The 25,763-nt window shown below is 36.5% G+C and overlaps 1 pseudogene; it reads right to left on the bottom strand.

Annotated features, from left to right (window-relative positions):
• Positions 1-7,280: 7,280 nt before the first annotated feature.
• Positions 7,281-25,763, bottom strand: part of LOC106002730 — a 50,418-nt pseudogene continuing 31,935 nt past the window's right edge.

Here is a 25,763-nt window from a genome sequence, read left to right as displayed (position 1 = left end):
TAATTTCTTAAAAAAAGAGGATCCACTGGAGACTTAACTATCAAAAACCTCTCTAGGAAAAGATCTTAAGTCAATTTTTGATTTTTGATTGACAGGCTAGTACCATAAGGTGGATGAGAGAAACCACATGTCCTGTGCCAAAAGGACAAAGGACAAGAAACTATATTTTACACCATAAAGGATCAGAAAAGAGCTAGACATCATTGTAGATCATCTGGAAAAAGGTCATATGTACCTATGAGAGAAATCCTAAAAACGAATAGAACTTTTAAACAAATGCTGTTAACCATGAATAGAATATTATTAAAAGGACTGACTTGATAGAGAACTGAGCTTTATATTAGCATATTAAATTGATCTTTGAGCATTCTCTAGGTGCGCCTTAATCTGCATAAGATCTTGTAAAGAGAATATGTGGTATACTCAAATCTCATTTTTGTGCTCATTCAAACTTTGTTTCCTCAGGGTTGGAAGGGAAGTATATTTTAACTTAAGCCATGGCCTTTAAGAAGTGATTATTTTTCAAGGCAAGAAGGCCAGTGCTGCCAGGACCTTTCTTCTGATGGGGTCTTGTTTTAATTTTTTTTTCAGGCTTTAAGGGATATTATGGCCAATCCTCAGCAAAAGGTTTTATTTTATGCTCTGGAAATCTTAACTCTCCCAGTGTTTCATGTTATATTTGCTTCTTTTTTTTCTTTATTTGCCTAGCAAATGTTTTTCCTTCTCTCAAAATTTTTGGTATTGTGTCATAATTAGAAGAAGCAATTCACCAAGGGATATCTTCTTAAGGTATATCTTGCCTGACCCAATTTCTTTGTTCCCTTTTCTGTGATTCCTGGCCACTGTGATGTGAAATCCTTTAATTTACCATTTATTTCCCTGGTTGATTTAATTAACATCTCCAAAACTAGGAACCAATATAATATTTTTTCATCTTAAGTGATTGTATGATGCATTTGGTCACAGTGAAGAGACAAGTAGTTAATATGGAAAATTGGTAGCAAAAGTGGGGTTGTTGCTACAGGTCTAACTGATGATGTGCTTCAGAAATCTTTGGAATTGTTTTGCAGAAGGTATTTTAAATAGTTTTGAGTGGTTAGCTAGAGTCACCTTTATAATGCTGCCAGCCAAACTTAGTGGGTAAATCTGTTGGAATCTAAACAAATCAGACTACAGATAGAAATGTAGATAGTAAAAACTCATTTGTTTCATATGTAAAAGGGACACTATTAGAAATTGTATTTTAACATCATCTTAAACAATAGTTTCCTTTTTCCACCTGAACAAACACTTACAGCCTACTGTATTGATAGTCAGGCAGATCTGGATACTATAAGACTATGCTAAAGACCTTGGTGTTAATTTTAACAATAACCAAATTGATGAGATTCTGGGAAGGTTTGAAAGTGTGGATGAAATACAGTTTGGGATGTGAAATGGCCAACAGATTTTGGGAGCAAAAATTTTGGGGTAGTGTATTACAATGAATATAAATGGTTAATCACATACTCATATGTTAAGAGTTTTGAAACTCTGAAATTCAGTCCCCCTAACTCAATAAAAATGTACTAGTAATGAGATCTGGGTTTCATAAATAAAGAAATAAGTGTTTACTAATATTTTCCAGGCAAAATGTGGACCCATGGGCTGTCCTCAAGCAGAGTTTAGTGGGTTGGGAGTTAAAGGACATTTTTAAAATAGAATATCCTTTTTACTTTTGTGAAGGTTTTAAAATTTTATTGATCATTTCACATTAATTTCAATCCTCACATATTTGTACAACAAAGTTCATTATTAACATGTTTATTTATGTGTAATTTTGATCAGTGACCTTATTTTGTGATATGAAGGCTAAACAATCTTTACAGTTTAATTCCTTGTTGTACCAAGTGTTCTTTTACGTCCAAGTTCAGTAAAATAAGGAGTTTTATGGGAGTTTTAAAGACAATCTTGAATTCTTTCATATGAAGGATGGGACAGGGAGATAAAGAGGAAAATTATATTTTTAAGAATTATGTAAGAACAATATAACAGTTTGCTAAAATTATAGCAGTGACCATATAAAGGTGAATTTTACTGTGTGATCTGAGAGCTAATATTAGCAATTAAGGTTGGGGAAATAAGAGCTTTGTATTGGCAATATCTTGGCTATCATGTAACCTCAGTCATGCTTAGAAATTTAAGTTATTCCAAAGTTAATGGATGTAAGCTTTTTTTTGTCAGTCGTGGGGCCTGAACTCAGGTCTGAGCACTGTCCCTCAGCTCTTCAACTCAAGGCTAGCACTCTACCACTTGAACCACAATGCCACTTCCAGCATTTTTATTTTTGGGTCCAGTCGTGGGGCCTGAACTCTGGGCCTGGGCACTGTCCCTCAGTTCTTTAGCTCAAGGCTAGCGGTCTACCACTTGAGCCACAGCGCCACTTCCGGCTTTTTTCTTTTTGCTTATGTGGTGGTGAGGAATTGAACCCAGGGCCTCAGACATGCAAGGCAAGTGCTCTACCACTGAGCCACCTTCCCAGCCCCACTTCCAGCATTTTCTGTGGTACTGTGGAATCAAACCCAGGGCCTCATGCATGCAAGGCAAGCACTCTACAACTGAACCACCTTCCCAGCCCCTGCTACAGCTTTTGAATATGTTTGTTACCTGATAGGTTCTGACATTGTGGAAAGAGCCATTGATGTTTCTAACATCATTTGCCCAGAATAGATTGCTGAACTCAGAATTCTATGCATGTAGAATTAATTCAACTGTTCAAAAAAATTTAAAACAATTGGACATGCCAGATGATTTATGATATATTACAAGCCTTTAAATTATTATCACAACTCTCTACACAACACAAGATCATAATTAGGAGAAACTTACACGCAAATCAGGGTCCTATACTCTTCATATTTACTACTAAGTCTCAACAGAGAAAACACTATGAGGCACAACCTAAAACCAAGGCAAACTGGACCTTAAATAACTACATGTGAAATCAAATTCAGGAAAATAAGGATAATTTTCAGAGAAAAAGTTCCTTTCTTAGAGTAACCAACAAAGAAATATGCAAAATGAGAGCTATAGAAACATGAAAAAAATTTCAAAAGCTAAATGAGATACAGATCAGAAATAGCTTCATAATATCAGTGAATAATAGGCCTGACATATAATTAGCAATAGAAATTCAGAAGAAAAAATAAGCACACACATATTTTTAGTGTACAGTATCCCTGATAAAAAGCCATAGTACCACTAAGAAAATCCATAGTCCAACAAAAATAGGAAAATTTGGTGTCAAAATAACTGCAGACACCAGAATCATAGCAAAAAAAAACTTGCTGTAATAGTGACCCAATATCATCGAAGGTAGAAATATTCTCAACATTAAATTTGTACTAATAGTATTAAAAAAGATGGCCAATAAAATATGTAAAATTGTTTAATGTAGATTAGCAAAAATATAGTACCTATCACATTTCCTACTCCTGTGAAATAATTTATATATAGATTATGGGAGCCCTTGAAAAAATAAATACCTGGAAGTGTAACACATTAAAAACAGTTTTGCAAACTAATAGATGATAGAGATTAACAGTAGAGCGGAGGAAATTAAACAAGTCAGTAAACTACCATGTGTCTTTCTTCATATAGAATAATTCATTCATAAAATTTTTTTAAAATGCTACAAAGTAATACTTAACACTGACATTGTAGAAAGATCCATCAATGCTTCTCACATGGTTTGTTCTGGATAGATTGGTATAATTAGAATTCCATCTTATTGCACAATAAGTTTAAACAATTGTCAAAAAATTGGGAATTGCTTTGTAATACTTAATAGTTAATTAAATTTCCATATGATAAAAATATTACTCCCACTAGCTATTTCACAATAGCGTATTCAATAGTATTCTTCCAAAACTAATTCATCTTATCATATATAGATAATATCATAATGAGCAAGACAGGGCAATATTAGCAGCATAAAAAGGCAAGTTATCGAGGAATTTAGAAAGTGAATGTGAATTATTGAGGGAATGAAAATCAGACAAGATACCACTTGCAAATTTTTAGTAGTTACATAGTCATCATATTTCAGAGATATACCAAAGAGAGTGACTGACAAAACTATGGCAATAGAGGCACTATATCTAACCAGGAAACAAAAGCCAGACAAACTACTACATATAAAACTGCAAAGAAGTCACAGTACTTCATAGGGGGAGCAAAATAACAATATGCAGTAAGAACACTGAGTATATCTTTTCCTCCAAACAGAACTCTACATTATGCAACACTTGAAATTGAAATTGGCTCAATTGAAATTAGATACCATGATGGCACAAGATTATGGCCCCAGGTCATTAAGGACCAAGAAAATAATTTCTTCCAGAAGGGTTACACAGAAGAGAATTTCCACATATATCAAAAAGTACATATTTTTGAAAAATATATTTGGCTAGCTTTTGAGTTATTAAACAATATGGATGCTGAGTGCTGATGCCTCATGCTTCTAGTCTTAGCAACTCAAGTTGATGAGATTTGAGGATCTAGGTTCAAAGCCAGCCCAGGGCAAGAAAGACCATTATACACATATCTGTAATTAATTGCCTGAAAACTGGAAGTGGAGCTGTGGCTCAATGTGGTAGAGCCCTAGCCTTGAGTGAAAATGCTCAAGGACAGTGCCCAGGCCCTGAGATGAAGCCCCATGCTGATCAAGATAAAAACGAGTGAGAGACTTATTACCATATGATGTATGGTACCTTTGCTCCAGTACATAGAGCTGTGTCCTGAAGAGTTCGCTGGTATCCAGATTGATCAAAACCTGGTTAGCTAAAAAGCTGGGAACTGGTGGCTCATGCTTGTAATCCTAGCTACTGAGGAGGCTGAGATCTGAGAATCTTGGTTTGGAGCCAACATGGGCAGACAAATCCCAGAGACTCTTATCTCCAATTTACCAGCAAAATGTTAAAAGTAAAGGCATGAATCAAGTGGTACAATGCCAAGTGTGAGTTCAAGCTCATATACTGACAAAGAAGTGTCTGCCTGGAAATGGTAGACACAAAGATGGGATGCTAGCTTGAAAGGGCCAGCCAGGGCTCCTCATAGAGGAGAAGATACACAAGATGGAGAGAGACTTGCCGGAAATTGTTCCGAGGGCAGAACATATCCACCCCCAAACTGGGAAATGGGGTCCTGCCTGGTCAAAGATCCCGCATCATGGCTGATTGAGCTGTATCAGCCGGGAGTGAGACTTGCCAGAATTCGTTCTGAGGGCAGAACATATCCACCCCAAAACTGGGAAATGGGGTCCTGCCTGGTCAAATAACCTCCCTAATCCCTGGTTGAGACGGGTTAGCCCCCGTGGCCCAAGGATAGCAGCATGCCCCAAACCTCAGGGCGACACATGCCTCATGGAGTAAGGTACCTCACTGTCTGCACGACATGCAGAAATCATTGCTGTGGTACTCGCACTCAGTCTGTAATTGAGCAACAGGCCATATGTATTTACAGGCTGTCACAGATGTTGAAGCCTTGTGATCACACAAATGGACACATAATGTTTATGAAATCAGTGGCAAAGTTCTATAGAATTAGAAGAAGCTCACAATATTTAGCATAATGATCATATTCAAATTGGCCTAACAAATGTATAATTCAGAAAATAACCATTTACAGCAGCCAATTAGGTATATTAACACAAAATATTAAGGTAGAGAGCCAAATATTAAAACGTACAGTGACACAAATAATCACAGATGTACACTTTCATCTAGAACACACAAAGAGGGGAGGGAAGATGGCACAAGTAAAATTTCTAAGCTGCCAAGTATTAAAATACAAAGGAAAGAACACAAAGGGACAAGGAATAAGGACCATAAGGTAAAATCACACCATAGGAGATTTCAACTATACATAGTACCTATGAGCACCTGTGGAGGACAGTAAGAACAAGAAGAGTAGCTGGCATAAGATCAGTAGTAAGGATGTGAGGAAGACAAAACCTTACTGATAAAATTGAAATTTAAATAGAATAAAGTCATAAAAAACATAATAGGTGTACACATCTAATTCAATAATAGAATAGTATAATAGATATAAAATATGTATTTCATATATAGAAAACATTGTATAGAATGAAATTTCAAAAGAACTTTACATACAAGTAAGGTACATTTAATTATTAGGAACATGTATAGAAAGCTTTAGTATTTTATTTATAAGGGAATTAGAGTAATTATCAGAATTTCCAGCTTTCTTCAGGCCTATTTTAATCTGAATTAGAAATAATCATTAAAGGAAGCCCACACTACTTTTTTTTTATTGTTGAGCAAGGCAACATTGTATTTGATTAAACCTTTGAGCAGAAATCTAAAACTGAATATTTTGTAGTTATATAAAAATATAACCCCTTTTTTGAGTTTCTGGAAGTAAATTATGAAGAAAAACAGATGTTGCTAATGGTCTCTCAGAAATTGCAACCTTTGCCTGGGAAGATACACAAACAGAAAGCTAACATTCTCCTTCAAATACATTTTGTTTTCTCTAAGCCATGACTTATTGAGGTATGAATCAAGTGGTACAATGCCAAGTGTGAGGTTCAAGCCCATGTACTGACAAAGAAATGTCTGCCTGGAAATAGTAGACACAAAGACGGGATGCTAGCTTGAAAGGGCCAACCAGGGCTCCTCATAGAGAAGATATAGAAGATGGAGAGAGACTTGCTGGAAATTGTTCCAAGGGCAGATCATATCCACCCCAAAACAGGGAAATGGGGTCCTGCCTGATCAAAGAACCTCCATCATGACTGGTTGAGCTGAATCTGCCCCAAGTGAGACTTGCCAGAATTTGTTAACAATTACTAGGTCATTGGGAACACACTTTTTAGTTTCCCATATAAGAATTTTATGGGCTGAGCTCTGGTGGCTCCCTGTAATCCTAGCTACTTAGCAGCTGAGGATCATGGTTCAAAGCCAGGCCAGGGAAGAAAGTCCATGAGATTCTTACTCCAATTCACCACTAGAAAACTGGAAGTGGAGCTGTGGCTCAAAGTGGTAGAGCACTAGCCTTGAGCAAAAAGAGCTCAGAGACAGCACCTAGGCCTCATGTTCAAGCCCCACGAGTGACCAAAAAAAGCAATTCGTGGAAGAAGTTATCTTCTTCAGAGTTGTATAAATATAAGAAAATGAAAAATCAACTTTTGGGTTTTTTGTTTGTTTTTAAGCCAGGGTCTTAGGCATGCTGGGTAAGGGATATATTACTGAGTTTCCCAGCCTCGGTTTTAGTTGTAGCTACAAGTGATTGGTAACTGTCTCCTAATCATTATTGCAGGAGTAGGTCCAACATGAGTCCATATATAGCCCTTTTCTGGTCTGGTGGAGACAGTGGGAAATGGTAGTGACCTTGACTTGAAATACTCAGACGGTGCATGACAAACAAATTCCAAGTATTCCATCTTCCTGGGAAGGTCTTCCTCTGGCCATATGATATAAGACACAGGGTCAAACTGATCTGTGGGGCTAGATGGAGTGGGAATGAGCTACGTCAGTGCTGGGCTTTTCTCTCAATACTGGTCCTAGATAAAACCCCTGATCTGAGCAGAGTAGAGCTTTCCATGTTGATCATCAATCACAGAAACATCATCACCATTTTGGTAATATACTCCCTTGTAGAACATTGATTCTGCAATGATGATGGTGGAAACAGACTCAGGAGCTTTGATGGGATTTTTTAATTTAAAAATATGTCTTCACCCTTTTTACCTTTAGTGGAAACTTTCTTTCTGGCAGCTTTTTAAGTAAATGAATAAATAGAAATAATCAGAAACAAAATAATATAGTACCTTATATGGTGCTTGTCAATACAAATAGATTAACTCACAGTAAGTCTTGGTGGTCCAAGAGGTGAAAATAGCTATGGAGCAGCATTATCAAAATGAGCATTAAAACAAAAAATAGTCAATGATTTCAGCCCAAATGACTAGATTCACAAGTGAAGTAATCCACTGCCCTCTGGATTACCGTAGCTATAATAGCAAGTAGCAGTGTCACATCCTGAACAGAATTCAGTAAAATTAGCATCTGCAGTTTTTGGTACAACTCTAGCATTCATGTTTGTCTGAACACTAAAGCTGTGATAAAATTGTGATCAAGCTTGTGACGTCATATGCACACAAATTTATGCCAGTATAACTATCACATGTTAATAGTCGTAATCCTCTAAGGCATTGTTATTGCCCCACTGTTACTATTGAACCTAAAATGTACTATTGTACCTAAAATGCAGTCACTAACTCTTCAGTGACTAACAAAATGAAATGTAGCATAGATAGAAAGCACCTTTGCCATATGGTTCCCGCATGGATGGAATCTGGTATATATACCACATAACAATTGGCAAAATTTTCTGCATAAAAGTTGAGAGTATGACATGTGATTCACACTGTGTTCAAAGTAGAAAAAAAATTACTTGACACCTGAAAACTTGGACGAAATTGGACAAAAGTCCAATTCATATAAATTAGAACCAAAAGAAATTGGCTTCTGTATAAACATACACATGTTTATACATATACAGTGAGAAATAGAAGTATGGCAACCTCATACCCCAGGTCAGTTATTTCCTGTCTGGCATACCAAATTTAATTGGCATATAAAGATATACAATCCCTGGAGCTATAGCAGAAAAATGAGTCTGGAGAAATATATACAATTATAAGCAGTTTTGGTATCTTTTAGAGTTAATATGAGCTCATGGTGGAAAAATGTTATTTTTCCATACTAGTCCTCTTAAGGCATGAATAAAATAATTAAGAAATTTAAGATATTAAAAAAATAGCAGCTAATAATGCTTGATATGAAATTTATTCATTACCATATTCATGTAACTGTAACTCCTCTGTTCAGTATTTTTACAATCAAAAACAAAAAAATGAACAAAGAAACAATAAAAGAAATTAGCATGCCATTGAAAATGTTGAATAAATACAGAGGATTTTATCTAAGGGGATTCAGTATCTAGGTACAGATGATAGGTAGCACCTAAGCTACCTATCTCCATCATAATCCAGAAAATGTTACTGGCTGGAATCTTAAAAATGAACTCTGTGTTCTTTGCAAAGAACAAATTCCATACTCACATAATCTTCAGTGAGACTCAGGCAGGGAAGCGAGGATACAATTCTCAATCACTGTCATGATAACGAATTGATACCTTTCCACTCCTCGTTTTTCCAAAGCGCTTGTTATATTTATTCCTGAACTTATGTCTTGATTTCTGAGTTCTAAACCTAGCTCTAGAAAATGTGTCCTGCTTTCATGCAGCAGGTATAGAGCAAATGGTAATGGAATAGATTAATTTGTACATTCCATTCACAAATGGAATGTGCTACCTCTTCACTTGAAGTTTTCTTTTGGTTAAGTCATGTGAGTCCAAGGATGTAATTGTGTTATGTCTTTAGTGAGGGTGTTTATGAAGAAGATGACTATTTGGATTTTTAGTCACTAGAAGCAGGAAAGGGATTATATTTATAAAGGCGATAGGTGAATTGAAAGTGAATAGATGTACTGTGTGGTAGAAGATGAAGTGAACTTTTTGAGTGAGCTATTGGAGGAGTTTATTTTCCTTCAGTCTCTGGATAAGTTCTTGCTAACCAGTAGATAATATTGGTTATTTAATAATATTAGTTTATTTATCTTGTATGTTGAGGTAGGAAGCAAGAACTGAGAATGAGAAATACTGGTGGCAACTTTTAATATCTTATAATAGTACTTTTCAGTTGGGATAAATATTACTTTATCTTACCAAGCTGCCTTAATTTTATTGTTTGCTACACCGAGTAAAAGGCCAACTGATTAAAGAACATTTGTGCATTTATTGCTTTGTATACATATTTTCAATGGGCCTTCTAGAAAATTTGTGACAATTTATATTACTCTCAGTAATACATGAATTTATTTCATTTGATTGCAAATATGTTTTATTTAGTCTTTTGTGCCAGTATTGGGGAGGAAACTCAGGGCCTTACTGGTGCTTTGTAGCTTATTGTCCTCTACAACTTGAGCGATACCTCTACTTGTAACTTTTTGGTGTATAATTAGAAATGAGAGTCTTAAGGACATTCTTGCTTGGGCTGTCTTTGAACTAAGATCCTCAGCCTTCTGAGATGCTATGATTAAAAATGTGAGGCACCACTGTAGAATAGAAAGATTTCATTTTAGTGAGTTTTGAAAAACAACTAAAAAAAGTTGTAGTATTCATTTTGTTGCCTGCAGACTTGTATCTAAAGGCTTTAAAACCTTTTAAAAAGTTTATCATATTATCAAATGTATTGCAAATTAATTTTTATAAAACATAAACATATCTGTTGGGTCTTCATCCATCCCACGGAAGACAGACGGGGTCCGAGGAAAGGTAAGTGGGCCACTTGCCCATTCCCCAGCCTCCCTTAGCCTCAGAGACAGTCAGATGTAGCAGGGAGTCAGGTCAAGCAGGAATTTATTATCACACAGGAAGCATTTTTAAAGCAAAAAAACTGCATGGCATAAAAGGGGAGGAAAAGGAACTAACCAATCACTGTAGAGGTCACCCTATCATGCACCTAAGCTTTCTATACTTTCCCTGCTGTCCATGAACTGTTCACACACTGATGTCACTTCACCTGATCATGATATCCAATCAGATTTTAATGTCAACAACTCGGGCTCTGCCCACTCCCTCTCAGCGCCATCTTTGCTGCCCATGTGCCCCACACATATAAAAATGATTTTTTCAAATATTTTATTGGTGTTTTCTTACTTTTTATTTTTGTGTTTTGCTTTTAGTTTCTCCCTGACACCGTAGTTAGAAAACTCGATGTGTGTTTTCTTCAAATACTTTCATTATTTCATTTAAACTATATATGAATTTATTTATATTTTAGCTACGAAATACAGATTTAAATGTAGTACCTTTCCTATTATTGCCAGCAACATACTAGTTATTTGTTGGTGTGTGCTTTATGTTAGAACTGGAGCTCAATTCAGTATCTCATTTCCTCAGCTTCTTTGTTCAAATCTGGAGTTCTACCACTTGCATCACAACTTCAGTTTTTTGCTGTTAAATTGGAGTAAAGGGGTCTGATTGACCATCTGGCTGTCTTTGAACTGCAGTCCTCATATCTCTGTCTCCTGAGTTATTAGGATTGCATGTGTGAACCTCCAGTAGCTGGCTAGCAGTTAGGTATTGTTATTACCATTATTTTCTCTCTAGTTGAAACCACATATTTTAAAAACAGGAGATTTGATTGAGGGCTTTGCCTAATTTCACTTATTTTCTCTTTATTTTGGTTTATTTTTCCTAGCACTGAGTTTAAGGATCCCTAGGTGGGATAAATTGATAAAAATTGATAAAAATCAAAAGACTTGCTGACTTCTTATTCCCTCTCCTGGTCCAGAGAACTGTTAGCATTCTTCTTCCTCTATGCACTTTTCCACCTTGACTTTCTTCTGTGTGGTTTCTTGGTTATATGCCAAATTCATCTTCCCTTATTCCTCTTAAGAATCTGTTGCTATGTTATGTGTCCCTGAGTTGTTACTTTTATTTTTTCTTTAAGTTGATCACATACAAACTTTTTTACTCTTATGTTTGTTTGGTTTTGTTTTCCCACAGAATTTTATTATTTTAGCACAGGCTGTCCATAAACACTCAGTTGTTCTGCCTTAGCCCCCAGCATGTTGTCACCATGCATAGTGGTCTCTTATTTTTATTTTTTATTTTCAGGCTTGTTGTGTACTTATTTACCAATTTTTGTACATATTATACTATTGTGTTGGAATCAAGGACTTTTTAAAATACAGGATATGACTTTTTTAGAACTTCAGTGTTGTTTGAATTCATTTTCTGTGTGTGTCATAGATTGTCTCTTAAATATATGCACAACTCTTCTTACTTTTATTGTCATTACATCACTCAATATTCAATTTACTTTAACTCAAGTACATGAAATTTGTTCATGATTTCTCCTGTACCCTGTAACACTAACAGAATCTATCCTGTACCCTTGACTTTTGAACAAAATAAGTAATTAGTATAAATATATGAATTTTCCTGAGACTTTCTGTTCTAGAAAGTTATAATTCACCATAGTAGTAGTTCAGAGATGAAGGGGAAGTTCTGTTGGAATAATTGTAAGTATTTTACGATATAGGTTGGGAAGTATTGAGAGTTGGTATTTACAGGACAGGTTAGTGGGGAGATGAAATGAGTAATTCAGGGGAGGGGAAAGGTATCTAATGTTGTATTGACCCCGTATTGTGAAAGTGTGGAGAAAAGAATAAGTGCATACACAGATGTTTAGGTGCAAACTTCAGTAATAGGGAGTCTGAGAGAATGACAAGGAAAAAAGAGAAAGGATAATAGAAGAGAAAGAAGTACATTAGCCAATAGGACATTCAGAAGCAGGAAACAGAAGACTGAAATAAAAAACACAGCAAAGGAAATAGAACAGAAAAACAAATGATCGTTATTTGAGCAGATTATTAGGAGGTAGTTTGTTATTGATAAAAGTTAGGGAATGGAGGTGGGAGATACATGAGTAATATATATTACTGTATACAGGGATTGAAACTCAGATATGTGATAGCAATAATTGTTGGGAATTATGGTTCTGATAAGATGGTTTCCATTAAAGAAGTGTGAGAAAGAAAAAAAGGGGAAAGTGTGGTGATATGAAGCTCAAGAATTAAATGGAGAAGGTTGATTGGTAAGATTCTTATCTCTAAAACCACCAGAAAACCAGAAGTGGAGCTGTGGCTCGAAGTGGTAGAGCATCATCCCTGAACAAAAGAGGTCAGAGACAGTGCCTAGGCCCAGAGTTCAAACCCTGTGATTGCACAAAAAAAAGAAAAAGAAAGGAAGAAAGGAACAATTGGTGGTAATTATAGTTCAGATATAATCATTTCCCTTAAGAAGAGCAAGGAACAAAAAATGGGCAAAAATGTGGTAAGATTGAAAGGTGAATCACCTCCTTCTGATTTACAACTTGGAGAAACCAGAGTTAATCTTATACAGGTTAATAGCTAATAGGCTTACAAAGAGTAATTTTAAGAATCTTTAGCGGTAGCTTTCCTTGTTAAACCAGACTCTGGGAGATGGTGTACTGTCGTTCTCCAAAATACTTTTGCGTATAGTAGTCTCTGTCAATGGTCTTTTCAGGCTGTTGTAAGATGGCTGCCCATTCTCCTCTCTAGGTTTCTGGGATCCCTTAACATTTTACACAGTTGGAATCTATAGCCCAATTTGAAAGAGGATTAAGTTGTAGAAACTGTGGTTCAGATGTGATGGTTTCCATTTTAAAAAGAAAAAGCGAAAGAAAACAAATAGAAAGTGGGGGTGCAATATAGAAGTCAAGAAATACATAGATGGTTGATTGGTGTGATTGATAAGTCTGTTAGCTGGCAATGAACAAATAGACCACCCAATACGTTTGAATCAATAAAGTGTCAATGACTGACTGTCTTTCATACAGCAATTGTGAAATCTTAGTTGATTTTATAATGTCTTCTGTGTACATTGCAACATGTTTAGTTTTGCTACCCTAAGAAGTTCTCTTAAGTGGACCTCTTAAAAATATTTGCTTTCTCAGAATCAATTGCCATGTTTTGAGACAAGCAGCTGTTTGTCATAGAACTTAAGGTTTTATTTTGGTTGATAATGAGGCCTCAACTGACACAGGAGAACAGGTATGTGTATGAATACAGTTACCCAGTGCTTTATTCTCAGCTAAATCTATTAACTAATGAATGAATAAATAGCACTCTGAGTGGTAGCCATTGTGTTATATTTATTTTGATGGCAGAAGATGATAATCCTATACTCAAACTTAGTGGAACAATTGAAGAACCTTTCAAGAAGAGAGTAGCAAGTTTCCAGGTTTAGTAATTCTCAATGTAGCCTATGGTTAGAGGTGATCACACAAAGTAGAGGGACATGTCCATAGTTGATTCAGGAAAACTAGATAAGGGAAAGCAAGAGAACAATTTTATTCCTTTGACCTTTCTTATTAATCAGTTATTAAAGAATTTAAAAGGAGTAATAATTTATGCTATAAGTGTTGTACATTATATATATATATATATATATATATATATATATATATATATATAAAATACAACATTTTCATTATCCGCTCATAGAGCATTGGGCTGTTTGATTTCCTTGGTTATAGTAAACTGTGAAGCAACAAACATAGATGTTCAAGAGTCTTTACTGCAAACTGACTTGTAATATTCAGGATAGATGACCAAAAATGGTATTGCTTGATCACAAGCTAGTTGAGTTTTTAGGAATATTCAATCTGTCTTCCTGAATATTACACTACATTCATTCCCACTAACAGTATAATAAAGCTCCTTTTTCCTCAACTCACAACCAGCATTTATTTTTTGTATACTTGATATAGGATGATTTCGCAGGGGTAAGATGAAATCTCAATATTACTTTGATTCGTATTAAAATGAGAATTTTGAGCATTTCCTCATGTCTTTATTGGTAATTCTTTCTGTGGTTTCTTTGTCCACTCATTGGTTTACTGAATTTAGGACAGCTTAGTTTCGGAGTGCCTTGTCTATTGTGGATATTATGCCCTTTTCAGATGTATAGCCGATAAAGACGTTTCATTTTGAGATCTTCTGCCCAGATAAGGGTCCCCAAAGACCACCAAGGAACTGATTCTGATGCAAGCACATGAGAGTCATTTATTGCAAGCTCCAGCCTGGACTCAGAACCATCACCTGTGGAGCGGGTCAGAGTTGAGAGCCCTGACTTCCAGTTTAGCAGGGTTTTTACTATGGTTACAGCAAGGGTAGGGGGTTTCCAACTTAAGGGTTACATGATTGGTTAACATTTAGTGAGTGAATCTTGTAACAATCTTATTGGCTAGGGTGCATGAGCTAAGTGGTTAAGCAGCAAACTATGTTATCTTAAGAAACATCTGGAGCTTTAGGTACCTTCCTGTCATCCACTGATGGCTATTGCTAGGCTATAGCGAGGGCAGAATGTTATTAGGACATTTTGCAGTTTTTCCAGGAACCTGAGTTCATACTTTCAGTAAAAGTCCTTACAATGGATACTTTCAGTAAAGGCCTTCACAATGGATACTTTTGGTAAAGGCCTTCAAAATGGAGTCTAAGTCCAGATCAGTACATTGATGTTTTTTTCTTGATTAAATACAAACTTTGCTGTACAGACACTTTTTGGCTTGTTACAAAATGATTTCTCAGTTATCAATAAGCTGAACCCCTGGTCTGTATTCAGAATATGCCAGTAGTTTTAGTGTTCCTCCTAGCCAGTCTTGTATTTGTTTCAAGATTTTAGGTCTTAAATTGAAGTGCCATTTTGAGTAGACAGTGTGACAGTCAAGAGATCCAGTTTGGGTTTTTCTATATATGGAGTATTATAAGGTGAATCATCCCAGAAGCCACATTTTCGAATATAAAATATTAGAGTCTTTATTATACAATTAGCAAGCAGGCTAGAGGCAGACCGTTGTTACAAAGGCGTTGTTACAAAGGCCTTCAGCACTCAACTACACAAAAGAGAATTAGTAAAAATGCGAGAGAGGAAGGAAAGAACAAAAACAATACCAGCAAGCTAATTCAGCTCTGATGGAGAATGAAATTTGGGATGCCATGATGACCAGAGACCAGCCAGAAGACAGGACACAGGACAGGATCATGGAGACATGGTGGTAGAGGCAGCTAGGCTGGTCTGGGCCTAAATAGGGCCCAAGCCCAGGGCAGGGCCACAGGAAATTCCCAGTCGCAGGCAATGGACTGACAGATTCAGTAACCTCTCAGCGAAGTACTGGCTACAGCCTCCATGGTTCCAGGCATGCCCATCACCTGGGAGGCAGGTGATGGGTGGGGACATTTCCTTCCCCCAGCAAGAAGATAAGATGCGAGGTCCTGCCATCCAACCTTGTGGCCAATATGGTGCCAGCCATATTACTTCAGATATCCAATTTTTCTAACACCATTGGTTAAAGATTGCCTTTTTTTCCAACATGTAGTTTTTTACTACTTTATCAAATACCAGATGCATACAGGTATATGGGTTTATTAATGGGACTTCTATTTTATACTACTTGTCTTCAAACCTATTTTTGTGCCAGTACCAATCTTACTTGCTACTGTAGCTCATAGTAAAGTTAAAGTTTTGGAATGTCATACCTTCGTTCATTATTGCTAATTTACTCAAAATTGCTTCTGTTGTTCTAGGACTTTCATTAGAATTTTTATATTGTCTTTATCTCAGTCAACAATTTTTATGTATGTTGTACTGAATTTGTAGATTTCCTTTGGCAGTTATGTCCATTTTCACAATATTAATTTTGCAAGTCTGAGAACTTGGAGGTATTTTCACTCCTAATCTTTTCTTTTTTTTTTTGGGGGGGGGTCCGGAGGTGGGGTCTGAACTCTGGGCCTGGGCACTGTCCCCCAGCTCTTCAGCTCAAGTCTAGCGCTCTACCACTTGAGCCACAGCACCACTTCCGGCTTTTTTCTTTTTGCTTATGTGGTGCTGAGGAATCGAACCCAGGGCCTCATGCATGCAAGGCAAACACTCTACCACTGAGCCACCTTCCCAGCCCCTCCTAATCTTTTCTTCAGTTTATTTCTTCAATATTTTACAGTTTTAGTTGTAGTGGTCCTTCAGCTGTTAATAAATATATTGATTACTTGGTATTTTAATTTACTTTTTTCAGACTATTACAAACAGCATTTCTTTCCCAATTTACTCCTCAACTTCATTTTTTTTTCATATATGGGAAAGGATAGATTTTTATTTTCTCTTTCCTTCCTTTACTTTTCCTTTCTTTTCCTGCTAGTTTGCTGTAAGTATTCATTAGCTTCAGCACCTGGGAATGAGGGGGTTTATCTAGGTACTTCAGAAGTAAGTTTTTAATCTGTTTATGAGGATAGTTTCCTTACTTCTTTCCCTCTTTGAGTTTCCTTTTGTATCATTTCCTTTTATTGGTGTGGTTAGGAATTTCAGCACTTTATTGGAAATTAGTAGAGAAAATGAAATATCCTGTCTTGTTCCTTATTTTAGAGGAAATATATATACATACAGATATATAAGTATATATACATATAGATATGTAGGTATATCTATATGTATATATATTTGTAAAATGTGTTTGCTAATGGAAGACTTTAGCACTGTACTCTTGTTGTAAGGTACTCTCAATTATCGGGATTCAGAGATGCCACAATTTAAAAGGTCGAATTTGGAGTATTTATTAAAAAGCCAGCGACTGCATGGTAGACTCCTGTCTGAAAGACCAGCAGCCCAGAACAGAGCTAGCACATAGTATCTAAAGACAAGGACATGTACTTGAGGTGAAGACCAAATCTTAACAATCTAACAAAAGTGTCATACATAAAACAAAACAAGCTAAATGAGGATATTATTCCTAATAATAGTGGTTATACAAAGGCAAAGTGAATATACTTATTCTTAATAAAATGTTTATACATAGGCAAAATAGGTGGGGATAGTTAACTCTAACAAAGTGATAATATATAGGTTAAATGATTAGGTGGGGATACTTTAATAAAGTGATGATTCATAGGGACAATAAAGGACAATCAAGACCCCAATTACCTAGATGAAGTGGTAGTTTCCTGGAGCCCATGACAATTTTTACAGTCCAAAGAGTTTCCTCTATAACCTCTAGAGTTTGGAAAGCCCCATCTATAATTAATAGCAAGATGCCAAGATGGCTTCCAAGTTACTTAGATTCATATCTATATTTCACTCTCACCAAAAAAAAAGTTAACTAAAGAAGAGATTCACCTTAGATGTGAATGATAATACAACAAAATGGGTTTTATTATTTAATTTTTATTTTGCATTTTGTCAGTACTGTAAAGTCCAATTAATGTTGACCCCCATAATTTCTTCTTCATGGAACATTCATTCCCTTTTTTATATGAGGTGATAATGTTTTAGTCTCTTCTTACTGATTTTGACCTGCAATTGATTTTGTTATAAGTATAGCTACTCCTTAATTCCTGATGAGTTTGTTTGTAAGGTCTTTTTTCATCCATCCTCTCTGAATTTGTTTATATCTTGGATGATGAGGTATGGGTAGTATAGATGAAGAGAAGTGGCAATGAAGGGATGGAAATATATTTCAAAGAGGATTGTTAGGATGTGATTCAGGTATGATAGCTTCCGTTTAAAAATAAACAAAATAGAGACTAAAGAAGAGAGAAATCAAATATTAAATGGATTAAATGATTGGTGAAGTTAAATGGCCTTATTATAAATTACAATTTGGAAAAACCAGAGTTGAACAAATGAGTCAATACATAAAACACAGAGGGCAATATTGCCCTCTGTGTGTATTCTAACCTTTAATTTGAACTTTAAGTGGAGGAAAGGACCTCTGAGATTTTGCTGCTGGCTGGTGCTATGTGTCTATTCTTTGATTCAGCAGGGAGTCCCAAACCTGTTTGGCTAGCAGAAACCAGCTTCATTCTCATTCAAATGATTCAATTTCTTGGATTTATTTGAGCTGTTTTTCTCATAGGCACAGATTTCCTAGAGTACCCTAGTGATAAAGATTCACAGCCCTCTGGTCTTTCCTCTCAGGCAGGTATTCCCAAGCCTGCAGACCTTGGATAGTGTTTTCTCAATCTGCAACTGTAGCTTTTTTTCTTTGTTAAATAATATGTGACATCCTGAATCTCTTTTCAACAGGATGTGCCTTTTTCTTATCTTTTGTGTGCTCTGTCTTCTTCGGACTTCTGTAGGTTGGCTAAATTCTTTGTTTTATATAATCTGTACTTCAGTGACAGGATTCGTTCTATGGTTGGACTTGGATGTGTATTTCCTCTGGTGGAGAGGAAGTGTTGTGGCTCTTTGAAACCACGTTCTATTGCTAGGATGTGCATGTGGATAAAGTTCCACAGGATAAAAATGAAGTTTGGGAAATTTGTAAAGCTGTTATTTTTGTGCAGGTAAACTGAAGTTTGGAAAAATCTTGGAAGCTGTTATTTTTGTTAACCATTAGATTCAGGTTGTTAGAGACCTGCCCTGTAATGCTGCCTATCTTGGCAATGATTTCTCCAGGCCACTTTTGCTGAGAGGAGAGTGCAGCAAGTTTGTTTGTCATCCTCCTGGAAGGAAGGGTCTTTTAGGCAGATAGTATATAGTTTGTGTGCTGTCCTTATGGAATACAGCAAAACTGCAAAGGACAGTTTATATTAAGTTTCTTTTTATGGCAATTTGTAGCTTGATAGACTCCAATCTCAAGCTTAACAATCAGGTTGAAACTATAGGGGCCAAATACCAGAATTATTGTATTAGATAGAGGTCTCAGGAAAGGTAATAGTCAAGGCAACCCGAACCAGGTATCTCTCCTGAGACCCATGTTTGAGTATCTTACTGTCTAAGTTGATATGTGTTGTGTGGATTATTCTAGATGTTAGTTTGAACTAGATTTGTTCTGACATCCCTTTGACATGCCCTTTGCCTGTATCCACTTATCTGTATTTGAGAATTTTTTAAAATGAAATCACAGCTGCTAAGGAGTCAGTTTGTTACTGTAGATTTATAAACATTTGGACTAAGTCATTGGCTATTATTCTATTTTGGGGGGGAGTGGTCCGGACGTGGGGCCTGTCCTCTGGGCCTGGGTGCTGTCCCTCAGCTCTTCAGCTCAAGGCTAGCACGCTAGAACTTGATTGGCTATTATTCTAGCAACAAATTATTGTTGACTAGGTCACATGAAAAATGTCTTCTATTTCTTAATCTAGGCTTCATGGTATTTCAAGTTGGTAGCCCCGTATATGGAAAGGAATATCTGTTTTTGTTTTTGTTTTTTTTTCCTGGAGCTGTATTAATAGCCGGTGACAGAAAGGCAAGGAATTCTATGCCTCCATCAGAAAGAATGACATTACCCCATTTGTTAGGAAATGGAAAGGCTTGGAAAAAATTATATTAAGTGAAGTAAGCCAGGCCCAAAGAAACATAGGTCCCATGGTTTCCCTTATTTGCAATATCTAATATATGTCTGAGTCAAGCAGAAAAGGTCAGATAAGGTGATGTTAGGGAAATGAACCCTAAGATATGTATTCAAATGTTTTTTTCTTTCATGCGATTGTTTCTAATGCATTTATAAGATTATTTCTTTGTTGCTTTGTATGTCCCTCCCCTACAGTATAACCCCTGCTTTTACTGTATTTGATGTCGGTATAATTTGTGGAGGGGAAGGGGAAAAACAAATCATTTAAATAGGGATACATGTAGACCCATTGCAACAAGGAGATATACAAGTGGTTATGTCAAAAATGAACTTTACAACTTTGGTGCGAGGGGGGGGGAGCGGGGAGGATTTGGTAGGGGGAAGGGGGAGGATGGGAAGGGATGGGAAGGGGAAACAAAGGCGGAGGCTACAATGCTTGATAAGAAATGTACTTATTATCTTGCCCATGTAATCGTAACCCCTCTGTACAGTATTTTCACAATAAAAAAATATACTACATACAAAAAAAAAAGAAAGGCAAGGGTACAAATTCCCATCTTGTTGGGGAGTAGACAGGCATAAGCATCAGGTACCATGCTTATAAATATTTTTCTCGACCTTTAGTTAATTTTGAAATTGCAAGCACAAGTGACTTCACTTGGAGTATCACTTCTTACCTGAGCAGTTATTTCTTTCAAGTGGCTCTGTGTCGTCCTTTGATAAACTTTGTTCCCTTGGTAAACTTTAATCTTTCTTGTTGCTGAGAAAGTATCCAGAAAGTGATTTTGTTCCGTGCTGTGATGAGATATCTCAGTTCATGTAATAGTCTACATTTCAGTCAGAATACTAACAGGCCAGGTAGGAGGGAGTCTGTCAATAAAACTGGGCCAAATTGCAGCAACAATAAGATAAATAGAAATGACTCCCAAGCAGGGATTACCTTGAACCCATTAAGTTTGAAAAGCTATCACTACAATAGGGACTCATGGACAAAAGCTTGATTGGTGTGGTATAATTAATTTAAGAGGGTACCTGCTTGGTATCCTATCTTTGTCAGCTTGGTATCCTACAATGGGTTCATACAGAGGAACTAAAATATAAAGACAGCAACAATTAACAACAGTTTTTACATACTCAGTTATATGATGGTCATTAAAAGATCCTGAGATAGATGTCATTTGATTGAATTTTGACTTCGGATACAGTTTTTCAAGTAGTCAAAAGATTGATATCACTCAGTAGTACACAAGAAATTACTTTGATAATTAATATTTTCTAAGTCACTTTGGAATATTTGTAAGAACTCATTTGCTTCATAATAATATGACCTAAGTAAGACCCGTGAACAATTATTTGAATTATAGCCAATCTAATCACATGTAATTATTTTGTAAGTTCTATCTATCTATTCACCTATATTTAAAAACATACTCTCCTACCCTTTATTATTTCCTTGAACTTTCTGAGGTTTGTCTTAATTCTTTTAGTAACCTTACTCTTTCAGGATTTTTTTTTCTTTTTTCTTTTTGTCAGTCATGGGGCCTGAACTCTGGGCCTGGGCACTGTCCCTCAGCTCTTCAGCTCCAAGGGCGCACTCTACCACTTGAGCCACAGTGCCACTTCCCAGGATTTTTTTCTTATACAAAATCATGAAACCTTTTCCAAAAATGTTCATCATATGTCTTCATCTTCTCTTCATGATCTTTTTCTTTCTTTAGTTTGTATTCTTAAAACTTTATACTTTGTAAAGCTTGTATTTTAAAAACTTTTGAACTCAGATGACAGTTTTTTTGTTTTTGTTTTGTTTTACTTTTTGTTGGTCGTGGGGCTTGAACTCTGGCCTGAGCGCTGTCCCTCAGCTCTTCAGCTCAAAGCGAGCACTCTACCACTTAAGCTACAGTGACACTTCCAGTTTTCTGGTGGTTTATTGGGGATAAGAGTTTCAGAGACTTTTGTACTCAGGATGGATTTGAACTGCAATCCTCAGATCTCAGCCTCCTGAGTAGCTAAGATTACAGGTGTGAGCCACTAGTGCCTGGCTCAGATGACATTTTTAGAGAAAATAAAATAACCCTATATCTAGAACGAAAAGCAATATTACTGGTATGTTTATTGTAAAAGGTAGTAAACATATTTGTCAAAATCCATAAACCAAATCTCAAAACTTTGTTTGACACTTGAACTTAAAATTGTCCCTTATTTTCCCCTTGGTTTGGGCCAGAGGTTTTTTTTTTTTTTTTTTGAGTTGTTTGGCTTGAATACAGGGGCAGGGCGCTGTCTCTGAGCTCTTTTGCTCAAGGCTAGCACTCTACCACTTTGAGCCACAGCACCACTTCTGGTTTTCTGGTGGTTAATTGGAAATAAGAGTTATGGGGACTTTCTAGCCCAGGCTGGCTTCGAACTGTGATCTTCAGATCTCAGCCTCCTGAATAATTAGGATTATAGGCATGAGCAATCAGTGCCCAGAGTTAGTTTTAAAAGGTCAGTATTTTGATTAGACCTGATTGAGATATGGTGTCCAACCTTTAAATTGATAATGACCTTTATGATAAGACCATTTCATATTAAAATATAAGTGTGCACAGTAAGTGTGGGTTTAACTGCATTAAGCATGCATAAATGTTGAGCTTCAAATTGGAAACTGTCCATAACAACTAGTCAATTGCTTTCTATAATTCTGGTGGCAAAGAAAGCCTTTTTCACAGTTACTGCCTGATTGACCAGTGTACAAGAATAATACATGTAAATATTAATTGAGGGTATTATTAGATAGACCTTTTGTTCATCAAAAGATGATTACTATTTTTTAAAAATTTAGGCCTGAGCATGGAAGATAAAGGACTACTCTTTAGATAAAGGGTTCTTTGGAATTAGGGAGAATTAGCTTGTTGAATACCCAAGATATGACTGATTTGCCTGTGCTTTAACCTTTGTTAATCCATGGAACCACAAAGTCTGTCCAGAGTTAGAGCAATAGAACATGATTAATTTCTCAGAAAGATGGATCCATGGCCTCTGTGGACACTTAACCAGGAAGAAAATATCTCTAGGGAAAGATTATGATCATTTTCTGATTTTTTAATGACAGAGAGTATTGGTACACTGAAATAGGATTCTTTTCTTCATTCAGGCATTGTTTCCTCGGGTAGGAAGGGAAGTATACTCTGGCTTAGGCCTTGGTCTTTCAGAAGAGAATGAAGGGGGTGGTAACACTATTCAAAAGGAAATGTGTACATTACCTGAGTAACTGTAACTCCTCTGTACATCATCTTTACAAAAACATTTACTTATTTATTTACTTATTTACTTACTTATTTATTAGTCAGTTATGGGGCTTGAACTCGGGTTGGGTGCTGTCCCTGTACTCTTCAGCTCAAGGCAGGTGTGCTACCGCTTGAGTCACAGCACCATTTCCGGTTTTCTAGTGGTTTATTGGATATAAGAGTCTCACGAACTTTTCGGCCCAGGCTGGCTTTGAACCTTGAGCCTCAGATCTCAGCCTCCCGAGTAGCTAGGATTACAGGAGTAAGCTACAGGCACTGGGCTAACAACATTTTAAAAAAGGAGTTTTTGAAGGAGACGGGGATGTTGGTTCCTTATGTGTTCATTAAACCACTGCATTCATGGTGTCTGAGCTTTTGCCCCAACAATGAAATTAACAGTGTTCTGCTTCAGAAGAAGGAGGAGGAAGGAAGAGGAGAGAGGAGAGGGGAGGAGGAGCAGGGGGAAGAGGAGTGGGAAGAGGAGGGTGAGGAGGACGACAACCACAATATTATTTCAGGCAAGAAAGTCCCACGATTGGTTTGTTTTTTTTCCTCCAGGGGATATGTGGCCAACCTTAAGTTCAAAAGATTTTTATTTTATGCTCTGGAAATCTTTGTTTCAAGGGGCCTGCCATAGGTAGCCATCAGGAAACATGGGAGAGCACACATGTTATCTGCTACCATGTTAATTCACAACTTTTAAAACAACTTTTACCTAACAGGTTTTTTTCTCTCTCAAAATTGTTGCTTGTGGGTCATAGCTAGAAGTAGTCACCAAGAAATATCTTCTTAAGGTGTACTATGCCTACCCCATTTTTGTATTCCCTTTTCTTTGATTCCTGGCCACTGTGGTATGAATTACTTTACTTTACCATTCCTTTCCATAGATGCTAACCTAAAATTGGAAGCCAATATAATTTGTTTGTTAAGTGGTTTTACGATGCATTTGTCACAGTGAATAGAGAAGTAGTTAATGCAGGAAGTTGGTGTCCAAAATATGGTGGTTGTTGTAGTGATTCTTGATGATTTAGTTGAGAAGTCTTTGGAATTGTTTTACAGAAAGTATTTTGAATAGTTTTGAGATGTTGGCTAGAGATGCACTAAAATAATGTCAGCAGAGATTAATGGGCAAATCTGTTGGGATTGAAGGAAATCAGCCTACAGACAGAAATATGGACACGTTTCAGATGGAAGAAGGATTGTATGGGGAATTGCTCTAGAAGACTATCTTCAGCCATATTTTTCTGGTTGTACCTGCCCAAACACTTAGAGGCCACTGTATTCATAGTCCAGGGAGATTTGGATACTACAAAAGTCTGTTAAAGGCTTTGGTGTTAATTTTAACAATGATAAAACGAATGAAATTTTGGTAAATTTGGAAGTGTGTATGAAATAGTTTGTGATATGAAATGGCCAAGAGATATTGGGAACTAAGGATAGTACATTGCAGTTAATATAGTTAACTCACAGGCTTATAAGTTTCAATCTTTAATACCGAGAAATTTATTCCCCTGAGCTCAATGCGTCTGTTAATAATGGAGACAAATTTGTAATTTTTAAATGTTTTCACAAAAAAATAAAATTTAACATACCATTTATGTGTTAATCATCTTGCTGTGAGTTACCCTTATTTTGTAATGTGCAAGCAAGCCAGGCAGGCATTATTATCTACAGTTTAATTCCTTGTTGTGCCATATGTTCTTTTACTGCAAAGATCAGTAAAATAAGGATTTTTTTCTGGAAGTTTTAAAGACAATCCTGAAATCGTTCAAATGGAGCATTGTGTGGGGGGGTGAGGTGAAGGGGTAGATTAGAGTAGGGGAAGAGGAGGTATGAGAAAGAGAGGAGAAGAAAAAAGGAAAATTGTCTTCTTAAAACTTACAGAATTGAACCCTAAGATATGTATTCAAATGTTTTTTTTCTTTCATGTGATCATTTCTAACACATTTATAAGATTATTTCTTTGTTGCTTTGTATGTCCATCCCCCACAGTATAACCCCTGCTTTCACTGTATTTGATGTCGGTATAATTTGTGGAGGGGAAGGGGAAAACAAATTGTTTAAATAGGGATACACGTGGACCCATTGCAACAATGAGATGTACAAGTCGTTATGTCGAAAAATGAACTTTACAACTTTGGTGCGGGGGGGGGGGAGCAGGGAAGATTGGGGGGGTGGGGGAGGGTGGGAAGGGAATGGGAAGGGGAAACAAAGGAGGAGGCTACAATGCTTGATAAGAAATGTACTCATCTTGCCTATGTAATTGTAACCCCTCTGTACAGTATTTTCACAATAAAAAAGTACAATAAAAAACTTACAGAATTAAAACATAATAGATTGCTATTGAGATAAAATTACAGTGTGACCATATTCAGGTATCTGTTTCTGTTATATTATCCTTCCCTGGATTCTTCTTGTTTCCACTTGAAAATGATGGGCCTTCTCTTAGTTATTCTAGTGTTTGTAAGTAGCTTTAAGCCTGTGCCTAGTCTTGACTCACT

The sequence above is a fragment of the Dipodomys ordii genome, unplaced genomic scaffold, assembly GCF_000151885.1.
Source record: "Dipodomys ordii isolate 6190 unplaced genomic scaffold, Dord_2.0 Scaffold1000000467, whole genome shotgun sequence".
NCBI classification, from domain to species: domain Eukaryota; kingdom Metazoa; phylum Chordata; class Mammalia; order Rodentia; family Heteromyidae; genus Dipodomys; species Dipodomys ordii.
Note: the sequence above shows the minus strand (reverse complement) of the source record. Positions and strands in the feature narration are given on the sequence as shown.